This window comes from Hypanus sabinus, chromosome 14, assembly GCF_030144855.1.
Source record: "Hypanus sabinus isolate sHypSab1 chromosome 14, sHypSab1.hap1, whole genome shotgun sequence".
Classification (NCBI taxonomy): Eukaryota; Metazoa; Chordata; class Chondrichthyes; order Myliobatiformes; family Dasyatidae; genus Hypanus; species Hypanus sabinus.
This window is the reverse complement of record NC_082719.1, coordinates 24,136,266-24,148,132: the sequence shown is the minus strand read 5'-3', so window position 1 is coordinate 24,148,132 and position 11,867 is coordinate 24,136,266. Positions and strand designations below refer to the sequence as shown.

At 38.8% G+C, this 11,867-nt stretch overlaps 1 long non-coding RNA gene across 1 annotated transcript; it reads right to left on the bottom strand.

Annotated features, from left to right (window-relative positions):
* Positions 1-5,387: 5,387 nt before the first annotated feature.
* LOC132404379 (uncharacterized) lies at positions 5,388-9,431 on the bottom strand. Its single transcript, XR_009515514.1, has 3 exons — positions 9,227-9,431; positions 6,052-6,137; positions 5,388-5,627 (listed from the first exon to the last, which is right to left on the bottom strand). It is a non-coding gene; the product is annotated as an uncharacterized LOC132404379 (long non-coding RNA).
* Between the last annotated feature and the right edge of the window lie 2,436 nt (positions 9,432-11,867).

Sequence of the window (11,867 nt, the reverse complement as noted above, 5' to 3'; positions counted from 1 at the left end):
CTAGAGAAGCTGGGATTGTTCTAAGAGCAGAGAAGACTGAGAGACAAATTGATAAAGCATTCCTGGAGGTCAGATTAGTAATTGCTAGATTAGGCAAATAACAGTAAATTGTTTTATTGAGAAGCAGAAGATGTAACATTGAAATGATTTCAAAAAAATAAGGAGTAAGATGAGGACACATACTGGAAAATAGTGTTTCATTGTGCTGAAATTCAATTGTTGAACGAATAGTGGAAGCAGATCTGGTTGTAACTTCATGAGGAGAATTGGATTAATATAACAAAAACACAGTTGTGAATCTACAATGAAAGAGAGGGAGAATGGACACTGAACAGTTCTGGAAGAGAGCTGGTGCAAGTCAATGTGTATTTCAATAGTCCCATGTAACTATGGCAGCTTTTGTCGTCCATCAGCATCAATTGATGTTCAATAATACCTGCAATCAGGCTCCAAGTGAACCTTGAAGGCCCTTTCTCCTACTGCACTATATGTGTGCACAGATTCTCTCTATCTACTGTTACTCTTCAAGTTACATTTTGTCTGGTAAGGGTGGGGAGATGATCCACATAATACTACAGCCAAATCTTTTCCGATACGTGGGATATCAAGCTTGCAACCTTTTATTGATACAGATGTAAAATATATAACTTTGAAGAACTTCAGCAGAAATTTGGACCATTAATGTGGAGTCATGAGTTCAAATCCCACCATTATAGCTGGATAATGCAATTTCAATCAACTAAGTAAATGCTAAATTAGAAAGCCAGCATCAGTCTTGATTTGTGTGATTGGCTTTAAAATAAAAAAAATCTTAATCTATATTGCACTTAGATAAGGAAATCAAATTGTTTTCACTCAATGTGATGTATACATGATTCTAGAACCACAGCCAGAGGGTTGACTCTTAAATTCCCTTTATGATAGCCCAGTAGTTGCATATCAAAGTTGTGGTATATTAAAGATATTCAGTAAATGTCAGATTTGCCAGTAATATTTTCATTCAATGAATAAATAAAGTGCAACATATTTTTAGAACTTTCTACAAAACTTTACTGATGCTGTCGGTCACAATTAGTGATTCTCTAATTGGATGATATGATGGCAAAAATTCAGATTTTTTGAATACTTACACCTTTCAATCCTATTTTTTTCAGTCCTATCTAACCTGCTCTGTCAGATTAAATATGGTCACCAAACCAAAGATATCTTGACTGAGCATGGGATAACTCCGACATCATTCTTTTCAGGATACATTTGCAATGTATGAAAGGGATGAAAGAATTCTCCTAAGGCAAAGAACACACAATTGAAGAAATCAAATTCACCCTGTAGTGGTTTCAAAATAAAAGCATGTAGAGAATTTTATTTTGCAGCAAATGGTTGACATATATATCTGTTTTTTTTATTCTTTGATAAAACAGGGTGAACAATAATGGGATTTCTTCTACTGTGTGGTTATTTTTAAAATCCTTTTTATCTAATCAACAGTGAACAATAAGAAAAAAGATCAGAGCAAGCCTGATTAATTTTCGTTATATGGTCACACAAAAGGAAATTCTATTTTTATTCTGTGCCATCTTTCATGATGTATCAAGCAAAAAGCTCAGATTTGTTAATGAGTGACAATTATGTTTCACGATATACTTGAATGGTAAAGCGACTTTTGTAAATACAAGTATTAAATCAATACTTTGCCAGTGCAATTGAACTTTGGCTGGAATATTCATGTGCTCCATCATAGTAGAAGTTGCAGCCAGGACCAAAGGCACTGAGCAGGATCAAAGTTAATGAACATATTTTGTATATCCACATTAGGACACTAGGTTATCCCAAACCCTCAATGATGAAGGGAATGGTAGTATTGCATCTCTACACCTGGTGCTCAGAGCCTTTCCTTGGGTTTGAAGTGATGTTTTTTTAGCATGATGGACATCTTTTAATCCTGAGTACATTGATAAAAGCTGAAATAGTTTCAGCAGAACAGAGGTTATATAAGGGATTCCCAAGCAGAATTTTCAAAACATTTTTCTCCAAATGAGTATTTTTGAATGATCCCATCATTGGAAAAAAAGTTTGTAATTATATGTGGAATTGAAATAGTTTTATTATTGTCACATGTATCGAAACACAATGCAAAAATGTTTTGCATGCCGTCAGTATAGATTATTGCATTGCAAGAGTGTAGTGGGGTAGTACATGGAAAAATAATAACAATGCAGAATAAAGTGTCAGTATCACAGAGAAAAGGGCAGTGCAGGCAGGCAATAAAGTACAAGGCCGGAAAGACATCAATTGTAAGGTCAAGTGCAGGGTTAATAGTGTCATTTTGTCCTTCTCACAGAGAGGCTGTGTTGGGAACTAAACCAGCCAGAGAAGTACAGAAACACATTTTTTTTTGGAATAAACTTGCATTCCAAATAATTTCTTTCAATTGATTTCTATCGATTGGGAATTGCCTGAAGAATTAACTGAGTATTGTGTGGTTTCGGAATTGTCTTGTCCACTGTAGGCAGAGGGTGGCAGAAATGGAATATATTCAGTTTGGAGGTCAGTGACTAGTGGTAAACGCCTGCCAGGGGTGATGGTAGAGGATGATACAATAGGCTCATTTAAGAAACTCTTAGATGAAGATACATAGTTGTAAGATAAATGAAGGGTTTTGGTCTGGGTTGGAGTGAAGGATTAGATTGATTGTTGAGTTTGTTAATATAGGTTGCCCAACATCATAGACTGAAGGGCTTTTTCTGTGCTATACTGTTCTATCTTCTATGTTAACATTTCTATTATAATCACAAATTGATCAAAACTGGATTCAAATCAATTTGTAACTCATAGATCATCCAAACACTTTCTCAATCATATTCTACAAGAAATGATATTTCTGAAAATAAGGTGGCAATTCATGCTGAATCTATGATTGTAACTGAACCAGTCCAGGGAATCGCTAGTCAATACAGATGCTCTCTCTGCCTAGTCAGTTATTGTTACTGAAGATGAATAACTGCAACACTGACCAAGATGCAGTAGCAAAGCTAATCCCATTAGTCTGCAATTCTTCTGTATCGTTGGTGGCAATGAAAGCATTAATTGCTCTTTACCTCTTGATCTGAATAGCTTTCAAAGCCATTTCACCGGACATTTGAGATCAATTACCTTGTTGGTTCTGCATGTGGACCAGACTAGGTATGAATGGCAAGGCTTCCTTTGACAAGGATTAAAAAAAGAACATATTTTTAATAAACTACATATTTTAATATATTAATCAGATAAAATGTTTGTGTCCTATTCTGTTACACAGGTTCTATCCCAGATACAAATACATGCATTAAAGTTTCTCATCTTCCAGTGGTTGTATGCAATGTCTCTAGATCAGTTGTTGAGTCCTCTGTCCTGTCCTGTCCATATTGCACCAGCTGTTGCCACTGGGTTATAAACCTACAGGAGCACTGTGTAGTTAAGTGCCTTGCTCAAGGACACACATGCTGCCTCAGCTGAGGTTCGAACTATTGACCTTCAGATCACTAGCCCAAAGCCTTAACCATTTGGCCACGCAGTTCAACAATTTAACCTCAATGTTACATATACGGTAGCACCATGCTTTGAGTTCTATCATATGCCACAGATTCCAGAGAATTGTCCATTTCTATAACTTTGCCAGCAATGTATTTTCACTTTAACTGACATAGGAACACCCAGGAATAGAAATTATTCTATAATTATTTACTCATCTTTTTTAGTGGTATAGCTAAACATTCTGGGACATCAAACTAACTACTTTGGCAGATTACCAATAATTTCAGAAATTAGAAAGGTATAGGCGAATTGCAGGATTAGCTTTGCTGGGGCATCTTGGTTGGTGTTCATCCTCAATAGCAATAACCAATTTTGCAAAGGGAGCATCTGTATTGACTGCTAATTGCTATTATTGGTTCAGTTAAAGAGTCATACAAGTACAGGAGATGTTCTTTCACCTCACCCCTTTCCAGGCTCCAAGGACATAGATAGGATTTCAACCTGGTGCAACAATTCACTTGCAGTTCTTCAAATTAAGTACATTGCATTGAAATTCTACAATGGGAAAAGAAAACATACGCATATTGCAGAAAGACAAAAGAGACTGCAGATGATGAAGCCTGGAGCCAGAAACAATCTGCTAGAGATACTCAGTGAGTCAAGCAGCATTTATTGTTGGGAAAAGAGCACTGGGTGATTACTTTGTAGGATACCTATCTTCACTCTATAGGAGTGGCCTGAATTTGTAGTTGCCAGCAACCTTAATTCACCATCCCAGTCTCACATTGATCTTTTCTCTCTATGGCCTCCTGCACTTAAACAACGAGGCCCAAAACTAGCTTAAAGAGCAACACCTCATCTTCTGTCTGAAGGTACTGCAAACTTCAGACTCAATGTCAAATTTTCTAACTCTCGGCAAATTGGCTTTCTTTTTGCCTGCATCAGAAGTGTTCAATTCTGCTTCGCTCATCTCTTTTGTCCAGTCTTACCTTTATTTTATATGGTCTGGTAACCTGCCAGTAGGAAAACATTATGTGCGTTTAGTGGCTACTTTATGGGGTACAACTGTATACCTGCTCGTTAATGCAAATATCTAATCAGCTAATCATGTGCCAGCAACTGAATGCATAAAAGCATGCAGACGTAGTCAAGAGGTTCAGTTGTTGTTTAGACCAAACATCAGAATGGGGAAGAAATGTGATCTAAGTGACTTTGAACATGGAATGATCATTGGTGCCAGATGGGGTGATTTGAGTTCCTCAGAAACTGCTGATCTCCTGGGATTTTCACACACAACAGTCTAGAATTTAAAGAGAATGGTTCAAGGAAACATCCTGTGGGCAGCAGTTCTATGGGCAAAACACCTTCTCAATAAGGAGTCAAAGAAGAATGGCCAGACTGGTTCAAGCTGACACAACTGTGACAATAACTCAAATAAGCACACATTACAACAATGGTGTGGAGAAGAGCAACTCTGAACACAAAGCATACTGGACCTCGAAGTGGATAGGCTACTGCAAAAGATGACCACGAACATACAATGAAATGTAATTGTTTTTAACTGTTATTTAACTGCCATATTAGCTCATCTTGTCTTCCTTTTGATATTCCCTTTGTTCTACCCAGCCTTCCTCCACTTCACCGCTTCATTTAGTTCCTCTTTTTTCCTGGTTCAAATTTAGAGGGTCTTGGGTCTGAAACAACAGCTTCTCTTTCCACAGATGCTGGGTACTCTGATCTGTTCAGTATTCCCAACATTGTTGCTTTATTTCAAATTGCCAGTATCTGCAGTGTTTTTAATTTTCATTTCATTTTCCATGGAACAATTTAGTAAAAATGTTAATTTTAAAAAAATATTATTTGATGTTTCTTGGATAGGTGTTTACAAGTAAGACATAAAATAGTTGTGTAAATACTAACTTACTTGTTAAGTAAATTACTGAGTACATGTTCATTTAATTTGCATGTATACTGGTTTGAGTCTTTGTTCAAAACATTAACTGTTCATTCCCTTCCATAGATGCTGCCAGAATTGCTGAGTTCCTGCAGTACCTTGTGTACGTAGCTCATTTAAATTGCCACATCCTTGCCGAAGATGAAGTAGACTGGTAAGGCTGCAGTGGAAAAGAGCATAATGTAAGTTAACAGTTCAGGGTAGACAGTTTTAAAAGGTATTGTAATTTGGAATAAGTCTTAATATAAATATTCCAAGATTCTTTGCAGTTATATAATTTTATGTAACTTCATTGATTTGTGCAATTAGTAGAGACAGAAAAATTAAGTTCTTAGCTATATTTTACACATTAGTTCATAACTATCAAAATTTAGTCCATTTCTGGATTGCTTATCAACTTAAGTGACACTGAGTCATATTATTCCCTTCTAACCATATGCACTGACACTTCTGAAATCCCACTATCTCTCTAAATTCTTCAAAAGAGAAATGGCAGCTATAGTGACCACTGAGTGGCCCAACTGAACAATTTTTAACATGTAAATAAAAGTTTACTTTTGTTGTCTAATAGTAGGAAAAATTACCTTTGCATTTTGAGGTTACAATATGATGCATGCACATTGAGCAATTGTTAGTATTTTTGAATCTGTAGTTTGTCTGGACAGCCAATCTGCAAAACAAAAATATGGTGACACAAGATATCAAAATCAATTTGTTAAATTGTGCTAAGAGTTTGAAATTCTACTGGTAGGGTTGTGAAACTGAAAGAAACATTCATCTAAGAACAACATGTTCTTATGACGCAACATGTCGCTAGAAGCTTAAGGATCACTTGAATGATACTTTCTTTGATGAATCCTTTGGCCTGACTTTATAATTATCCCTGATTTTAATTTCTCCTCACTTAACAATTGGCCATTAGCAATCAAATCTGTAAAGCTCTCTGCCTCGTTACTTCTCTTTTTTACTTTGAAATACTGTTTAAAATGTTTATTTTGATTGAGCTTTGTTGGTCAGGGCTAATATCTGCACGTATGGTCCAGTTCAAATATTAATTACTTCCTTATGAAGTTATTAAACAAATACAAGTTTTTGTTATTATTAAAGATGTGAATGTGAGCAGCATGGTAGTGTAGTGGTTAACACAAAGCTACTACAGCCCCAGTGACTGGGGTTCAATTTCCTTGACCACATGGCTTTCCTTCGAGAGCTCTGGTTTCCTCCCATCCAGATGGGTTAGTGTGTTAATTGGTTTCATGGGTGATATTGGGCCTGAAAAGTCTGTTACTGTGTTGTATCTCTACATAGATTAAACAATCTTAAAAATATTTCAATGAATATAGTATAGTTGGTCTTTCTTATTCAATATTTTCTGATTCTTTACCACTGTGACTACTATAAGATTTCATAATTATCACTGGAAAGCTCAAAAAAATTGTCTGACTTTTTCTTTGTCTGTATCTTAACATGTGTGGAGCAAGGACCAATTCAAAGCAGTGAGAGCAGTGGTCACTTACAACAAAGGGATTAGATGCTGGTGATTGAATAGTATCTACCTAATGGTGAGCTAAAATGATATTAGAAGCTGCATTTTGATTCAGACACAGTTAGCCGGAAACATTTGAAATGGAACAGTCTCAGTGTGGAAAATGCCATGTATGAGAAATGGATCTCATTCTTCTTCAAACCACAGGGCTCCTCCTTGATCTTAGGACAGTTACTGGTAAGGGAAGTGATTTGTCGTGGAGAGAGAGCCAAAGGAAACTTCAATGATTTTCTTCTACTTGCATGATTAAATTATTCAATTTTCACAAATAAATCTCTGCATGTGGGGATGAGAGTAGATCCCAATTGATAGCAAATCAATGTTTGCAACAATATGCATATGTTCATATATGCTGATAATGTATCTGTGCAAGAATTAATCTAAATGAATAACGAATATCACTTGTGATTAAGTATAGCCACCGCTGTTACTGTAATTCATCATTTACTCTGAGAGTGAGAAGAGCTTCCATGACAAATTGGTGTCCATCTTTGCTCTTCAGTTGCTCCTTTTGCTGGCTTCATGGTGGAATATCCATCTAGTCCATGGGTTCTGTGGAAATCTGGATTTCCATGAGAGACTGTGATTAAAAAAAATATATCCTTTTTTTGAACTTCACGAAATACGCAATGCTTGCACTCGCAAGCATTAGTAGCCAAGCAGACTCTTTAGCAGTCTCGTTCGAGGTGTCTCAGCCAAGTGTGGCAGTGCACAGTGGAGCTGCGTTTATTTTCAGTTTTTAACATGAGATAATTGGTGAACGTGCATTGCACGGCGGGCAGGCTGATGATCATCAAGTGCATTTTCTGAGCATTGACTGAATTCCTGGGCTGTAACATCAGCCTCTTTTTCCCGAACTACCTCCCATAACTTCCCCTTTTGTGCCCCCAACTGACTCAAGGGATCAGACAAACTCTACTGGTGTAGGAGAAAATTGTAGGGAAATTTTCATTCTAAAGACAGTCCAGTGCAGCAATTTTTGAAGGGGAGGGTTCTAGGCCTGGGCCTACGGACAATTCCGATATGGTCAATGAGCACCAGCCCCTTAAAATCCTCAAGCAGGGGCTGCAACATCTCACATTTCAGATATGTGTGTACTGTGACTTCTCCCAGACGCAGAATGGACAGCTGGATAGGATGTCAGCGAACCTGCTTAAGAATCGGTCGCATGGTACTGGCCCATGCAACACCTTCCACTCCAGCTGTCCAATGGACAGGGGAACAATTCCCTGCACAAAGAGGTTTTGCTGGGCACCCCCTCCACTGCCAGATGGTAAAACAGGTTGCCAAGCCGAGTCAAGAGGAAGGCGTGCAAGAGCAGCCCATACGCTTTGCAGTGTCCCAGAAGGGTCAGATGGCTCATGGTGTGGGACCCTCGCCCGTATGGTACCCTGAGGCCCGGGCCTGACAGGAAGTCTGGCTAATCAAGAGGTGGTGCAACCGGAACCCCTCGACTCCCACCACGACGGGATGGCGACCAATCCCCCACCGGTGCGGGAGCACCCTGCTTGGATGAGACTAAACCCCATACCCTCAACGGCTCTTGGTAAAGTGAGGCAGTTCCCTCAAAGTGGCACGTCTGATGCTGTCTGCTGGAAGTTCCGTGCCCTCCTACAGGCAATGACCCCAGAGGAAAAAGTGTGTTAGCCATCTTGGAGGGTGGTCCCTGTACAAGTATCTCTACAGGGTCCTGAGGTGGAGAGCCACCAGCTGGGTGTGCACGCACACCAATGGCTGACTGCCCTCTGCAATCAGAAGACTTGGGTCCGCAGCCCCCTGTTGTCCCAGAAATTGTCCACCAGCCTGTAGACAAAGAAGTGGGCAGGACTAAAGAACTCAGCTGGTACCATATCTTTACAATGAAAGCCACTTATCAATGGGTTTTACTTGGAATGGTGATCCAGGTTGTCCTATTCAATTGAGCCAAATAACTTATAAATGCAGCAATAGTTCTAGCAAAACTGAAAAGACACTTAACTACAAACCACAACCATATGACATGCAAATGTGCTGATTATTTTAAACTACTATTAGAATTCCAAAACAAACAGATTGAAACTGTTGAAAATAAGGTCACAGTCGTAAAAAAGAAACAGGAAGCAAGTTATTTAGTTGCTTTAAGACCAGTACACTCAAGAACGTTTTAAAAGCTGTGAAAACCTGGACAAAGACCACACTAATCTCCTGCTAGATACAGAAATCTGCTGGCTTACCAGAAGAAGAGTTCACAACAAGGTGTTTGAGCTGAAAGTAGAATTGCAGGAGTACTTCCAAGAAAATAGTTGGCCACATTTTGCTGAGTGCTTTGAAGATGAGGAATGGCTGCAGAAACTAGTCTACTTAACAGATATTTTTCATCATAAAAACCAGTTGAACAAGTTTCTGCAAGGCCTTGGAGAAAATGTTTTGACTTCAAGTGACAAGATTCTTGGATTCAAAAGGAAACTCAATCTTTGGAAAAATCACACTACAAACGGAAATCTTGAAGTGTTTCCAGTGCTGCTCGGAAGGATATCAGAAAATCCTGAGTCTTATTGAAAAACACCTGGAAGATCTGCAGAACAAAATTGAACAGTATTTTTCCACCCTTTCAACACAACTGTAAGACTGGATGAGGGACCCCTTTTCTGAATCTACTGCTCAGCCTGAGAACTTGACACTGAGAGAAGAGGAAGAACTTTGTGAGCTGCAGTCCGATTGTGCACGTGAGATGAGATTTACCGACCAGCCCCTGAACAAGTTCTGGATTTCTGTGAAAGAAGAATATCCTGCTATTCACAGAAAAGCTGCAGTTTGCTGCATTTTGCTGCAGTTTCAGCTTCCTACATTGTGAGCAAGCTTTTTCTTGTTTAACAAGCATCAAGAGCAAAGTTAGAAATCATCTAATTTCAGTTGAATTTGAAATCCATGTGTGCTTATCTCAAATTCAACTCAGAAATTAGATATTTATTATGTTTGCCTTATGAGTTTATTAAATTTATGAAAGATGAAAGAAGTAGTACTTTCAAGAAACGTAAGCTAAGCTTAACTACCTGTTTTTTTTCCAAGAAAGCTTGATTAAAAAATCATTCTCTACTCAAAAGAGCATTGACAATTACTTTTGGATTATTATTTCTGCAACTTACTGATCATGTTACCGTGCAATGAGCTGTAGATATAATAATTTTTATGCAGGGGTTCCCTACAAACTGAAAATTATTTCAAGGGTTTCTCCAGGGCAAAAAGGTTGGGAAAGACTGCTGTAGTCTATCAGGAGCTGTATCCTCCTGAATCATTCTTCCACCAATGCTTGATCAAAACTCAGACTAGGAATACATTTCTTACAACTTATCCCGTGCTAACCTTTTCTGCTTTTTAAACTGCCTTGTTTTCTTTCTTATTCTATTCTGACAATGGATCTTCAATTTGAAATTATTAATTTGTTCACAAACAAAAGAAAATCTGGAGATGCTGAAAATCCAAGTGATCCGTAAAATGCTGGGGGAATTCAGTAGGCCAAGGTCTTGGCTTGAAGCATCAGCTGCAGTTTTTTTCTTGGATGCTACCTGGCCTGCTAAGTTCCTCCAGCATTTTGTATATTTTGCTTAGATTTCCACGGTCTGCAGATTTTATCTTGTTTGCGATTGGATTACTTCACTGGGATGGCTCTTTCAGGGATGCCTACCCTGAAGAAATTTAAATCTTCTTTCAACGAGAGGTCAGTGAAATGCTCTCTCACTGCTCCCCCTCCGTGATCTCTGCCGCGCTCCAGCTCTTTGACCATGTGCTTATCCAGGCCCGCTCCCACAGCTGTGTATCCTTCCTGGAAACATGTCTTTGCTGCCAGCTCGTACCATTTATTAACTTTGTTTCTCTTTCCACAGATGTCGCCAGGTCTGCTGAGTGCTTCCAGTTGTTCTTTTCATTTGTTTTTACTTCAGATTTCAAGCACCTGTGCTTTGCTGATTTTATATCAAAACAAATATGTTTTTTCAGATTATGGAACATTTTGTCTCTTAAAAACCTCTAAAATATTTACCTCTGTCACCATACCAGACAACCTATCCCAGGCATTCATGACACTCTGAGTAAAAAATGTGCCCCTCACATTTCCCTTGAATCTACCCCTCTCACCTTCTATGCATGCCCTCTGGTATTAGACATTTATACCCTGGGAATAAGATACTCCCTGTCCACTTTATCTATGCTTCTCATAATCTTGTAAACCTCTATCAGATCGCCCCTCAGCCCCGTGGGCTCCAGAGAAAACAACCCAAGTTTATCCAGCCTTTCAGGATAACACATGCCCTCTAAACCAGGCAGCATCCTGACAACACCCACAAAATGCTGACGGAACTCAGCAAGCCAGGCAGCATCTGTGGAAAAATGTATAGTTGACATTTCAAGCTGAGACCCTTCAGCAGGCCCCAAAATGCTGACTGTATTTTTGCCATAGATGCATCCGAGCCTGCTGAGTTTCTCCAGCCTTTTGTGGGTGTTGCTTGGATTTCCAGCATCTGCAGGTTTTCTCATGTTTAGCTTTCTGATAAACCTTTTTTGCACCCTCTCCATAGCCTCGATATCCTTCCTATAGTAGCGTGACCAGATCTGTACACAATACTCCAGATGTGGCCCAACCAGACTTTTATAAAGTTGTAGCATATCCTTCTGACTCAATGAAGCATTCCATAAACCTTCTTAGCCATCTTATTGGCCTGTGTAGCCACTTTCAAGGCTATGAATTTGGACCTCAAGATCTTTCTGCTCAGCAACACAGTTAAGGATCTTGCCCTGAACAGTGTACTGTCTCCTTGCATTTGCCCTACTTAGGTGCAACAACTCACATTTATCTGGGTTAAGCTCCATCTGCCATTT